Source organism: Canis lupus, chromosome X (assembly GCF_003254725.2).
Source record: "Canis lupus dingo isolate Sandy chromosome X, ASM325472v2, whole genome shotgun sequence".
Lineage (NCBI taxonomy): Eukaryota > Metazoa > Chordata > Mammalia > Carnivora > Canidae > Canis > Canis lupus.
The window spans coordinates 122,087,559-122,101,285 of NC_064281.1; the positions used below are offsets into that span (position 1 = coordinate 122,087,559).

The following is a 13,727-nucleotide window of genomic DNA, read 5'->3' on the forward strand; positions in this document are numbered from 1 at the left end:
CCCTCTCCGAGCCGTGGGCTTCCCCTTTGCTGCTTTCCCTGCCCGCAGGCCAGGGTCCTCAATTCCTCCAGGTCTGACTCCGGACAAGGAGATCCCTTCCACTTCTTTCTAGGCACTTCCATCGCCCCAGCGGTCCTTATACTGGGCCCCTAGAGCGGGCCTGGCTGAGGGAGCATCCGCCCTCCCAGAGCGGAGCATTTGCCAAGCACCTGCCACCTTCAGAGCACCCAACCAGACCCTCGCTCTGAGAGGGGAGCCTGTCCTGATGGGCTGGGGGAGGCTGCGAGCAACGCTACATCCCGGCTGTGGGGGGACCGTGCGCAGCACCCCAGTCAGCACCAGGGGGCGCACACCTGGGCAGGACAGGCCTCAGACGGGCCGCGAGCGCGCACCTGCGCTGGCCTCTCGGCCCAGGAGCCTGGCCCAGGAGCCTGGCCCAGGAGCTCGGCCCAGGAGCTCGCACCGTGCGCCCGCAGAGCCAAGCCCAGGTTGCAGCGCTCTGCCACTGGCTCCCGACAAAGGATCCAGGACACGGCCTGAGAAGCCTACCCGCTGGGGACACTGGTCTGCCCCAGAAAGGGCAGCACGGGCAGGGGAGGGACGGTCCCCAGAGCAGTGTGCCCTCAGTTGGCAGGCCCAGCAGACTGAGGTGGTGGCGGGCCAGAGCCTGGCCGCTCTTCCTTCATCCCCCACGAGGGCCCTCCGCCTCGGGTGGTGGGGGGCCAGGGCTTCCCCAGAGCCACCGGTCACCCATGAAAATACAGCAGGCGGAGCCCATGACGAGTGCCAGCCCAGGACAGAAGGAGCTCGGAGGCTCCACGTGCTGGCTCCCAGCACAGAGCTGCGTGCCCTTCTGCCTGGCCTGGCACCAGGGTGCCCGGCGTCCCTGAGTTTCCCGTTTTGGGGATGGGAGGCGCCGCTCAGCATGGTGGCCCTGTGATAGAATGTCACCCGTCGGCATCATAGCACTATTCTGGGCCATGTGCTGCACAGCCCAGCAATCTCTGCTGAGCTGGGCAGGCTCAGGGCAAGGGCACTGGCCAGGGGCCAAGAGACAGGGCCTCAGTCAAGTCCCCTCACTGGCTGTGAGGAGGGAGAGCCAGAACTGGGGCCTGCAGGAGCCAGGGACGTGGAGCCCTCAGGCCATTTCTCTGTGGGCCGGCCCGGGGCACTGAACCCTGTCGTGCAGGTCCAACGTAGTCCCCGTAGGTCTCAGTCTTCTCTCCCAGCCTTCCCGCCCTTCCCTTCCTCTCTGCCTCCCTCTCTCGCAGGGACAGAGGTGCCCTGACAAACCAGTGAGACGAGTGGGGCTCAGTTGGTTAAGCCGCTGACCCCTGATCTGAGCCCGGGGACGGGGTCTCAGGGTTGTGAGGTAGAGGCCCCCCTCGGGCTCTGCACTGAGCATGGAGTCTGCTTGGGATTCTCTCTCTCTCTGTCCCTCTGTCCCCCCCACCCCAGCCACTCACACACGTGTACTCTCTCTCTCCCTCTCTCTCTAAAAAAAAAAAAAAACTAGTAGGACAACTGTAATAATGCTGCTAGGCTCAGATAAGATCCCGGTGGCTGGGCTCCAGGGAAAGCATCCGTGGACCTTGTGGGTCACCCTGCACAATAGGAGACCATGCCCTGAAGTCGGGACGCATACTCTGCCAAGACCAGAGGCCTCGAGGCACCCAGGGGACCATCTGGGCCCGTGGCGGGAGCCCAGCGAGGTGAACAGGGCCTCACCCCACAAAAGCTTGTGAGTCGTGGTTGGAAAACAGGGTTCTATCCTCAGAGCAGCTGGTCAGAGATGGAGGACGTCGTCTCCCTGTGCTTCAAGTGTGTCGCAAGCTGTTAGGTGGTGATGATGACGATACAAAAGTGGGGACTGATTGGGCTTAAAAATAAAACCCAGGGGGGATCCCTGGGTGGCTTAGGGGTTTGGCGCCTGCCTTTAGCCCAGGGCGTGATCCTGGAGTCCCAGGATCGAGTCCCACGTCGGGCTCCCGGTGCATGGAGCCTGTTTCTCCCTCTGCCTGTGTCTCTGCCTCTCTCTCTCTCTCTCTCTCTCTCTGTCTCTCATGAATAAATGAATAAAATCTTTTAAAAATAAATAAATAAATAAAACCCAGGGCAACATGAAGGTTACCCCTGCCAGCCGCCAGCCCCCACCTACGGCTCAGGCCATGCAGAGTGCCCTCCTCGTGGAGCTCAGGGCCTGGCCGAGGTCACAGGAAGCCCCAGAGGGCTGGGGTGCCCCACTATGAGCTGTGGGTACGCAGATGGGCTCAGGGGTGCCCGTTTTCAAAGCCTCGGCTATGCCCAAAAGGCGGCAGGAAGGATGCTAGGAGGGACCAGGCTCCAGCCCCTGCACTTGGGGATAGATTGGATGTGGGGTGACAGGAAGGGGGTGGGATGGTGACAGGATGGGGGTGTGGCACCCCCAGGTCCTAGGCCTCTGGAGGCAGAGGAAGGGGAGGCCAGGAATATCACATGAGGACCAGGAGGCCCCCCGGCGCTTTGAGTGTGTGGATGCGGCTCAGAGGGACCTAAGGCAGAGAGTGAGCTGAGGCGGGCACAAGTGCGTGCGCGCACACACACACACACACACAGACGCACGCGCGTGCTCGCGCATGCACACAGGGCCATAAAAGTCACGGGAGCAGCTCAGTCGCGGGGAGGGCTGTCCCGTGCAAGAAGTGGCTGCCAAGGAGCATTGTCAGTGACACGGGGCCCGGGTGGGGGACATTTCCAAGTACTTACTGCGGGTCAGGTGCCTTCTGAATGCAGCGGGGCCCAGCTGGAGCCTAAGCCGAATCCACTGCTCGGGTTTAGACAAGCTGGGGCTTGTCGGAGGGGCAGCCAGCCAGGCGTCCACAGCCCATGGCCGGGGCTGGGGGCAGGGCGCCTCCGAAGGACAACCCCTCCTTGAAGGACCTGAACGGGCAGGTGGAGGGCTTGCTTCGAGAAGCTGGGAAGCGGGGCCAGTGTTCATTCACTTCTGCTCCCCCTGTGGTCTCCAGGCCCGTCCCCGTGGGCTCTGGGCTTGGGTCTTGGGAGGGCAGGGGCCGCCGCCCTGGGCAGCCCAGAGCCAAAAGGCCACCTCCCCCCAGCCAGCCCCAAGCCGCTCCTGAGGATGGAGAGGGAAGCCTGGCTCTCCAGAACCTCTGGGGTATCATCTACTGAGGCCAAGCACCCGCGAGGCCCAAGGGGAGGTATGCTGCAGGCAGGGTTCAGGGACACCCAGGACTTCTTGGGGGCCGGGTCAGGGACTGGTATGAGTTTTCTGCACCTGGCTTCAAACACTGATTGTCTCAGGGCTCAAGTCAAGGGCCCTGCTCCCCCTGAAAACTCCAGGGGAGGATCCTTCCTGCCTCTCCCAGCCTCCGGTGGCCCCGCTCATCCCTTGGCTTGCGGCTACCCCTTCAGTCTCTGCCTCTGTCTTCACGTGGCTTCCCCCTCCGTGGGTGCGTGTGTCAAATCTCTTTCTGCCTCCCTCTTATGAGGACACCTGTCACTGCATCTCAGGCCTGCCCAGATAAGCCAAGATCATCTCTCCACGTCAAGATCCCCAACTCAATCACATCTGCAAAGTCCCCGTTTCCAAATAAGATCCCAGCCTGCTTCAGGGGTTAGGACATGCACAGCTCTTGGGGGGCATGGCAGCCCGCCGCAGGGCCGCAGGGGAGTACTGACCCGGGGACCCCAGCACGATGGTGGCCCCCAAGGCCTTGGGGGTCAGGGAGAGGAAGGGTCTATGATCTCAGCCAGGGAGACAGGGAGCACTGAGAAAAGAGAAGGCCCCGGGGCCCAGCCAGAGGCCCCCCATGTCAGGGCTGGGCTGAGAATTGCCCTCCCCAGAGGTGGCTGCGGAGGCCCCAGCGAAAGTAGCAGGAGAGAAACCAGGCAGGGGAGGAGGGGCGGCAGCTGCTGGGCCCAGGAAGAGGGGAGTGGGGACGGTTGGCTGAAGACCTGGGAAAGAAAGCACCCGGCGGTGGGGGAGGGGAGCTGGAGGCAGGTGACAAGGAGGGGGTGGTCAGCAGGAAGGGGGAGGGTGGATTCCTGTTACACGGAGCGTGTGCGGAAGGGCTGGAGGGAGCCGGGCCTGAGGGCGGGCCTCCCGTTCTTGGCTTTGTTTCTTGGGCCAAGAGTGCCTTTGAGACGTCCCAGGAGGAGAGCGGGAGTGAGGGGCAGTGACCCAGGCCCAGGCCCGAGGCTCCCGAGGGGGCAGGAGGGGGCTCGAGCACAGTGCTGACAGGTGTGGGGCTGCAGGAGCCACCAAGGGAGGGTACAGGGAAGCAGGGAGGCCCGGCCCGAGCCCAGCGCCTTCCCCTGCTCACACCCCAGCCGTGGGCCTCCCCGCGAAGCTGCCCCCTAAGCATTTCCAGTACAGGGGACAGGGCCTGATGCAAACAAGAACTTTCTAGAGAAGCTCCCCCCCACCTCTGTAGAGACGGAGAAGCCAAGAGGGGCTGGCCAATGAGCAAGGGCCATCGCTGACGACGGTGGGACAGTTTCCCTGGCACCCAGGCCCCCTCACTGGCCTGAGACCTCCCTCTTGGCCTCGGGGCCACAGGCTTCGGATCAACTGTTCTGAAGCACAGAAAGGGGGCCATCCCCTCTCCTGGCTCATGAGCTGTTTGGGGCTGGCTGTTAGCCAGAGACTGGGGATTTTCACGACACCCCGTGGAGCTGTGGCTCCGTCCCTTGGGCTCTCCTGAAGGCCACATACCTTGTTCCTTGGCCAGCTGACTTGGGCCACAGCAGGCCTCATCACAAAGGCGTGTGGCCCGGCCAACTCTGGCCTGGGCTAGCCCTTGGCAGTACCCCTAGGAAAGAGGCGGAGGGGTGGTGGTGAGTGCGCCCCGCCTCTCACTTTCTCCCCTTGACTCCTTTCTTCCCCCTGGGTGTTCAAGGGCAACCCCATGCAGAGCAAGGAGGGGGGCCCACGTAACTGTCCAGCTGAGGTGGCTGGCTCCAAGCTCTCGGGGACTTCACGTGCTGGTGCCACTGCCCCCATGGCGACAGCAGCCAGCGGGGAAATGAACGTGTCCCCAGGGGCAATCCATATGTCCGCTGGTCCCTGAAGGAAGGCAGTGACGCGGTCCCAAGGGAGTCTCAGCCCTTCTCTTCAGCCACTCCCAGGCCTGCACGCCAGAGAGCCCCCCTCCAGCTCAGCACCCACTTCTCCCCCGCACACCTGTGCTCAGAGGCTGACCAATAACCGAATGTTTGCTCGGGCAGAGTGTGCGTCCTGCCCCAGGGAGGCTCTCGTAAGGGCCACCAGGGCCTCCTCTGGCTCTGGAGTCAGGGGCCTCGGGCGTGGGACGGAAGGACATGCCACTGGGCCAGGCTCGGTGGCCTGCCACGCTGTGGGGGGCTGAGCAGGGGACCCAGGGCGAGTCTGTGGGGTAGAGGAGGCCACAGGCTCTCAGGAGGCGCTCGCACCCCTCAGGGTTCCTCTTGCCTCGTGTGGCTGCCCCGGGGCTGGGCTGGCACCCCATCTCCTGGCCCCGGGGGAAGGCCCACCCAGCTTCACAGCCGGCTTCAGGTGGGGCCCGGTGGGCGCCCGCTCGGAGGGCGGCACAGCAAGAACAACTCCGAGGCCGCCCGTCACGTGGCGGGAGGCTCCACGGGCAGCCCCGGCCCGCCCCGCCTCTGACGGGCCCTATTCTGGGCACCGTGCGGCGGCAGGCTGGGCTCTGGGGCGGCGGACAGCTGCAGCCGTCTGGGGCAACCCCGGCCGGGGGCCGCCTGCTAGCTCTCCAAGAGCAAACAGCCAGGAAAGGCCCGCAGGAGGTGTGCAAGAGTGCGCGTGAGCGCGTGAGCGTGCGTGAGAACGAGGGTGCAGGAGCAGGGCTGAACGACTGTGCGCAGCCGTGCGTGGGAGAGCTCTCTGTGTCGGGGTGTACGAGAGTGTGCGTAGCTCAATGGGTGTCAGTGGGTGTGCGTGTGAATAGATGCAAATGATTGTAAGTGTGGATGTGTCTGACTAGATACACGTGTGGATAACTGAGCGTGTCCAAGTGTGTGAGTGCGACAGTAGGTGAGTGCATGTGAAGAGCCGGGTGTGGGTGTGCGCAGGTAGGTTGGCGAGTGCACAGGAGCACGTGTCCGCACGAGGGTGTGTGAGTGACAGAGTGTGGGTTGTGGCAATGTGACCTTGCGTGTGAGTGTGTGTGAGTGCGACTGAGCAGGCATGAATGTGAGCGAGCATCGGTGTGTGTGAGAGAGCACATGTGAGCGTGAGCCTCCGCCTGTGGGGAGAGGTGCCGGGTCTCCAGGGCCACCCTCGGAACCCCACTTTGGGGAGGTGCGACAGTCCCCGGCCCAGGGCAAACCCTCTGTGTCCTTTACGTCTCTGCCTGCCGGCTCCCTGTTTTCTGCGCCCCGCTGTGTCCCCGGCGCCCAGCATGGACCTTGCACACCCCAGGGCCCTGTTTGTGCAAGGCAAGAAAGACCGTGTGGCTAGGTCCAAGTGTCTTCCAGCGGCCACATTCTGGGGCTCTGAGCCCCGCCTGCCCTGAGGTGGTGGCGCATACTGTGGGCCTGTCGCTTCTCTTCCCTACAGACCCGGTCCCCTTCCTAGGCCACCCCAGCCCCCTTGCACTTCTTCGCGATGCTCGAGGAAGGTGGGGAAGGCCTCCTCCGGGTCTGGAGGCGCCCACTATCCCTGGACCTGGGGAAGCTAGGGACTCTCCGGAGGAGCCGCATGGGCCAGCCAGCACCCCCCCCCCCCCCCCCGCTGCTAGGTGTCCGTGGGCACACCCTCGGGTCCCTGGCCGGGGGTGTGCCTATGTGTGTCGGTGGGTGTGGGTGTGGGTGTGGGTCTTCTCCGAGTTGGGGTCTGTGTGTCTGTCTCGGCCTCCGTCTGGAGTGTACACGTCCCCGTGCATGTCTCTGGGTGTCCACCTGCGTGCAGTATCTCGGTGTCCTGTGTAATGGTGTTTCTGTGATGACCTTTTGGGGTCACCAACTTTGAGAACGGGTCATAAGCTCCAGTGGCCTTCCCAAAGACGCCTTGGATGGTCATGCTTCCAACAGCAGGCAGGTTCTAGAGTATCTCCGCCCCCTGGAAAACCACAGGCGCCCAAGCACCCCAGGCTACCGATCCGTAACCCAGCGCCTCACTCCACCTGACTGTTAGGGCGAGGACCCAGAGGACGGGGTCTTGAGGGGGAGCAGCCGCCCTGCGCCCACTCCCACGCTCAGCGCTCTTTCTGTGCGCTCCCAGGTGCCAGGGCCCCCGGGTTTGCAGCCAAGCCCACCTCTCAGCCGCCGGCGCCCTGGCGCCCTCCGGGGGCACGGGCAGGCCAGGAGGGACAGACACCCCCGCGCATCCCGGGGACCGAAGGGCGCGCGCCAGGAGTGTGGCTCCGGAGCCCCGCGGCCCCCGCGCAGCGCGCCGCCCCCCGCGCCCGCTCCCTCCTTCCTCCTCCCTTCTCCTCCTCCCCCCCCCCCCCCCTCGCTCGCTGCCTCCCTCCCCTCCCTCCTCCCTCCCTCCCTCCCTCCCTCCGCGCTCAGAGCTGCGGCTGGAGCCGAGCGCGCCGCGTCGCCCGCCGCCGGTGCGGAGCGTGGGGAGCACTCGGCCGCAGCTCTCGCCTGCCGCGGAGGGTCGCGCCCCGCGCCTCCGGCCAGGCCGCCCTGTGCTCGGGCCTTTCCGTCCTTGGAGCGGATCGCTGCCCGCCGGGCGCCCGCCTGCAGCGACAGCAGCCGCTGGAGCCGAGGCCGCGGCGTTGGCGGTGCCCAGGACCGGGTGAGTGGTGCCTGGGGCGCGCAGGCAAGGGCGGGCGGGGCGGGCGGCCCGGCAGGTGGCGCGGCCGGCAGGTGGGGGGACGCGGGTCCCCGCCCACGGCACCTGCGCCCCGCGGCCGGCCTGCGTGTCCTTGCGGCGCCGAGCGTCACCCCGGGGGCCCTGGGCCGGCGGGCAGCGCCCCGCACCCCGCGCCCCGCGCCCCGCATCCCGCGCGCACGCGCATCTGCGCCGCGGTGGGGGGGAAAAGGCGCTGGGGGCTGCGGGCGGGGTCCTGGGCGGGCATAGCCTGGGCGCCGGGGCCTGGGCTGGAGCCAGGCTGCGCCCGAAGCACCCTCCCGGAGTCTCTTGACACCCCCCCCTCCCCCCGTGCACCCTCACCGTGTCATCTTCCCCAGCACACCGAGAAACCCTCCCGCGTTCCCACACTGTCCCCAGCACGCCCACACAGCTGCCCAGCAGACCCCGCCGCTGGCCCGGGCAGCGCCGACGACAAGCCTCCCAGGCCACACTTCGGTAACTCCTTTTCCATCCCTCCACGCACAGCTGTCCTCCCCCTCCTCACCTGTGTGACCTTGGCCAGATGGCTTCTCCTATCGGGCCTCAGTGCTCTCTGGGCTTAGGATTCTGGAATTTGGAGCCTGGTGCGAGCGGCATCTCCCAAAGGAGGGAGCCCTGGGTCTCCGCCTTTGACAGTTAGATCCTCTCTCTAGGACCTGGTCTCCCTCCTTCTGCTGCCCCCCACCCCCCGCAGGCTTAGCAGCTGGCCAGGCGAGGAGGGGTGGCAAGCAGGGTAGAGGCAGGGCCCAGGGCTGATGTGTTGGCAGTGTTGGGGTGCGAGCCTGTGAGGGCGTGGAAGACCCTGGGGAACACTCCCTCAAGGGGCAGGGCAGGGCAGGGCCAGCATCCCTCAGCTGGGAGCGTGACACTCCCCAGGTCCGGGCAGGTGAGTGCACCCTCTCCCACTCCGTATTTCAAAGATGAGGTCATTGAGCCTGGGACCGAAAGTGGATCCCTGCGGGCCACAGAGTCGAGTCCAGCCTTGACCCTGGCCATCCCAGTCTCCCCTGGCCCCCAGCCCGGAAGGCATCCCCCTCATTCACCCACGAGATCAGTGCCCTCTCCACGGCCATCACCCTTCACTCCTCTGGGAGCCCTTTAAGGCAGGGAGCACTGGAGTGCCCAGCACAGGCCTGGCTCACAGTGGGCACAGGTGTCTGTGTGGCACGTTGGCGACCTTGACCTCACTGAATCTGCAGAATCACCCAACAAGGGAGGCAAGGCTGGGCTCTCTGTTCCCATTTTTCACCTGGGATCATTGAGGCCTCAGGAGGGGACGGGCCTCGGCCCTGCATTGACTGGTTGGGTGGATGGCTGGGGACACTGCCAGGCACCTGGTGGGACAGAGCACCTCCCACGTGTCCCAGCACCATTCAAAGCAGGTTCCTGGACCCCCCTCACCCCCACCCCCACCCCGAGGCCGACTCTGTCAACACCACAGGCCCGCACTGTTTGCACTGCCCCCTTTCAGGCGAGCCATGTGGTTGCTGAGCAGGCTGCTGGGAGCCCCCACCGACTGGCCCACAAAGAAGAGGGCCGCGGGGCTGCCAGGGCCTTAGCCTGGCGGCGCGTCCGCGGGTAGAGCTGGCCCCTGGAGAGCCAGCCGGTTGGAAGGGGCCGGGCAGCGTCGGTCCCAGGGCATTGATTGTCCCCACTGCCGGCCCAGAGGAGACAGACGGCCAAGGACACGGCTAGTCTTGATCAAATCAACCTGGTCCCTGCCCAGCGCTGCCAGGTGGTTCAAGTGAAGGGGCAGGCAGCTCTAGCACAGAAGTGTGTGTGTGTTGGGGGGGCACAGGCAGATGGAACTGGGGTGGCGTGGGAGGGGGCTTTGTGCAGAGCCAGAAGGAAAGCCATGCCTTGGGGATGGAAGCCCCCGAGGCTAAGAGCGCAGGGGAGAGCGCAGCAGAGATGCTGCAGGGGACCCAGGGGCCAGGGACGCTGGTCGGAGGTGTCCTGGCCCACGGGGAGCTCCACTTTGCTGCCAGCTCCCGGCCTGATGGTCGTCGTGACCTTGGCCAAGTCCCTTCCCTGCTCCAGGCCTGGGGAGGGCGGGGGGGGGGGGGTCTCAGAGGCTCCCCTGACATTTCAGGCTTCTGAGCCCAGAGCTCTGGAGGTTGAATCATTTGTGAGCGAGTGGGGAGAGGCCGGGCCCTGAGTCAGTGCGCGCTCGCCACCCCAGAACATCTCCCAGCCCAGGAAGGCAACCAAGGGTGCTGGGGGCAGCTCCGGCCCCTCCCCCTCCTCAGCGTGGCTTGGAGAGAGGGGCCCCCTGCCTTCCCGCTGGATGGGACCGGAGTGCCCGGGCCCCTGGGGGCTTTGAGGGCTGAGCTTCAGGCCCCACTTCCTGCTTCCACTTACGGATCAAGTTGTCAGCACGCACGTGGGCTCTGCCCATTGCACTGCCTTCCAGTTTTAAACTCGGGGCTGCCATCTGCGTCGGAGGTCACCGGCCCGCTCAATAAAGTCAGTAGTGACAGTCGTCATAATGGCACTCGTCTTTCCCTGGAGTGCTTCAGGCACATTCCCTCACTCCGTTGAAAGGACAACCAAATGAAGCAAGGGCTGTGACTGTCCCATTTTTCGGATGGGGCCCAGAGAGGTTAGGTGACTTGCCCAAGGTCGTGCAGCCGGCAGGTGGCAAAACCAAGATCGGAGAGCAGGCCCTTAGCTGGACGGGGGAGCCGATGATCGAGGGCCCTTCCGCCCCGGGAAGGCCCCGCCGCCCCGAAGCCACTGAGGCAAACGGCCGACCGTGGGTGGATGTCAATCCCAAGCAAGTTGGGGGTCGGACCCACGGTGGGTGGATGTCAATCCCAAGCAAGTTGGGGGTCGATCTTCAGCAAGTGTGCTGGCCCCTCCGGGTCACCTCTAGGAGGAGCGTCTCCGCGGGTGTCCGCGGCAGCTGGTGGACGGGCCCGGCTGTGGCTTGAAAGGCGGGTGCCTGCCTCCGACGGCGAGCTGCGCGGGAGCCTCGCCGGTGCCATCTCCGAGATGGGCCCGCGAGCCAGGCTCGGGCTGCGTGCTTGCGGGGCAGGGCAGAGGTGCGGCGTGCGCAGATGTGGCCTCCCCTCCCGGGCGCCGTCATTTCCCGGAGGGCCGCGTCCTGGGCTGGGGCTCTGGCGCCTCACCGCGCCCCTCTTCCCTGCCCTGCCTAGGCTGGCAGAAGCCGGGCCAAGTGGCGCCCGGCTGGCACGCCGTCCCCTGCCTGTGCACCTTCTGTCGGGTGGGAGGCGCTGGAAGGCGGCCGGGGTACCGCCTGGAGAGCGGGATCCGAGCCCACGCGTCGCCGGGATGGAGGGAAAGGATCTCGGATGCGGGAGTCAATCAAGGCTGGGTGTCCTGGGCTGCCGAGGTCGGGAGGGGACAGAGGTCGAGGTCACATGGCCGAGTCGCTGGCAGAGCCCGGGCCAGAGCCACAGGATCAAGTGGAAAGGCCCGGGGGGAGGAAAGGGCTGGAGGTTTCTCCCGATTCCCACCTCCGGGCACTGGCGGGGGCCTTGGAGCACAAGAGGTTTCCAGAGACTTGGCTCGGAATCGGAGTTGGGCGGATGGGGTGCCGGGCCCGTGTTATCGGGGAGCGCCTTATTTGAAATGGTCCTGAGCCTGCCTGAGGTTCCGTAGGTGGGTCCCTCAGTAAAAGGGAACCCCTTATACAAACGGGACGTCCTTTCCTGCAGCAACGATGTTGAGGCGCTGTCCAGAGAGCCTCGCAGTCCACTAGCCACAAGTGGTAATTTAGTTCAAATTAAGTAAACTTAAAAATTCCGTTTCTCAGTCTCAGCAGCCACATTTCAAGTGCCCAGTAGCGACACGTGGCTGGTGGCTACTGTACCGGACAGCCCACAGACAGAGAACATTTCCATCATTCCAGAAGCTTCTGTCACATTGCGCCACCGGAGCCAGTACAGACTCCAGTCGTCACCCGGACCCCGAGCTCACTGCCCTGCCTATCCCCCCATGGTTCCTTGCAAGGGACTGGGTCAAGGGTGGTGTGGAGGCCTCTGGGCAGCCCGCCTGCCCCCTGGGGAGCCTGGGGACCTTTGCCACCACTGCGGAAGGCCAGCCCAGGGGCCCCCACAAACATGGCGAGAGAGCACCTCATGCTGGGAGCACACGTGCACGAGGCCCTGGCACACTGGCTTTGGGGGCAAATGTGGATCTGGCCCTGCCCTGCGCCTCAGGCTTGCTCACCTGGAACATGCTGGCGGCCCCGAACAGCTCTGCACAGATGGGCGAGGTTCTTGGGTCTAAAAAAAAAAATTTAAAAAAACCCATTTATTTCTTTCCATTTAAAAATCATGCTCTTAACATGCATGCTCTTTATAGAAGATTCATAAAACACAGAGACGTAGACGACGTAGGAACCCCCTCCATCCTATCACCAGAATGCAAGCCAGGGTTTCCATCTTATTGGACTGGGCTCCTCTCCGCTTTCTTTGCATAGGCCGTTTATTTTCACATTACTGTAATTATACCGTGGGCACAATCGTGTAATCTATTTTTTACTTCACATAAGCATTTTCTTTATTAATATAATCCCTTCCTAAATGAATTTTTTTTCCCAAAATGGATATGGTTTAATTTTTTGAAGCTTTCGAAAGCAGTAAGTGCTTCTTGCAAAAATCGGGAAGGCATTTGAATCGTGCGAAGAAAGAGCTGCGAATGCTCATTTGCCCATTCAACAGCGATTTACCCGGCACCCAGGATGTATCAAGGCAGTCCTCAGGGCTGTAATTACAATTTTTAATGGCTGAATAATATTCTCTCAAGAGATTATAATTCGCTTAATTATTTGGCTATTTGTGGAGATCCAGGCAGTCAGATCCGTTTTGCTGTCATACGTGAGGCTCTGCTGAGCATCTTGGTGGGTAATGCTCATCCTGTCCCGAGGAGAGAGTGCCCAGACAGAAGCTCGTTCTGCCAAATTGTTCTCCAGAAGGGCTCTTCAGCACATCCGAAAGACTGGCTCACCGAAGCCGTGCCAGCATCAGATATTATAATCAAACAACCTGGCAGAAATATCCAGGTCCAAAATATCGACTTCAGTATCCATTTCTTTAATTGTCTGTGAGCGTGAGCGTTTTCCCACGTTCATTTAGTTGCGTCTCTCGCTTTTTTAGGGGTTTGTCCCTGCCCCGCCTTTATTGCGACCCTAGTGGTTTTCTCGTGGGTTTGGATAAACTCGACACATGAACGCTGTTGACAATTGAGCGTGCCTGTTGCAAGTGATTTGGAAAATCCTTTGTTCCTTGCCTTTGAATGTTTTCACGTACAAGATAAACACTTTCTATGTCACGGGTTCTTGTGATTTCTTCCACTGCTTCTGGGCTTACAAAACCCCCGACAAAAATCTGAGAGCTAGCCTTTCTGGGGTTTGCCCTGGGTGTGCGTGTGTGCGTGCGTGCGTGCATGCGTGCGTGTGTGTGTGTGTGTGTAGTTTGCACTTCGAAGATGTTCAACCCTTTGATTCAGGGGTGGGCAAGCTTTTCCTACAGAGGGTCAGAGAGTGAATATTTTCCCCTTTGCAGGCCACACAGTCTCTGTCCCAAACGCAAACAGGACAGAAATGAATGGATGTGGCCGTGCGCCAATAAAACTTTATTCACAAAAACACTTGGCTGCCAGCTTTGGCCCTTGGGCCATAGTTTACCAAACCCCATTTCATCCAAAGGAAACCTGCCTTGGGGACTAATTCAAGGTGAGGCTCTGGGGTGCGTTGTCTCCCTGAGGGCCAGCCCGTCATCCCCGTTTCTTTTCTCGGATGCTTTGGCCCCAGCTAACGTGGGGGCCTCCTAAGCCCAGGGGTCCTGATGTGGAGTAGGGCCCGTTTCTGAGCTGCCCGGCCCATTCTGCGGACCTGTGTGTGGCCCCACACCTTGTATCTCTTAATACCCGACCTGCAGGTCACACCTTAGAAATCTTAAAGCCA

General features: G+C 62.9%; 1 protein-coding gene across 4 annotated transcripts in view; it reads left to right on the plus strand.

The window, feature by feature from the left end:
- Nucleotides 1-7,550: 7,550 nt before the first annotated feature.
- ATP2B3 (ATPase plasma membrane Ca2+ transporting 3) overlaps nt 7,551-13,727 on the plus strand; it is a 61,984-nt gene continuing 55,807 nt past the window's right edge. Inside the window, exon 1 of one of the 4 annotated variants that reach the window (XM_049107231.1) lies at nt 7,551-7,738. The gene's annotated coding sequence lies outside the window, so the exon portion shown is untranslated. The remainder of the gene's footprint in view (nt 7,739-13,727) is intronic. The other 3 variants (XM_035711389.2, XM_025460639.3, XM_049107230.1) reach the window with 3 other exon arrangements.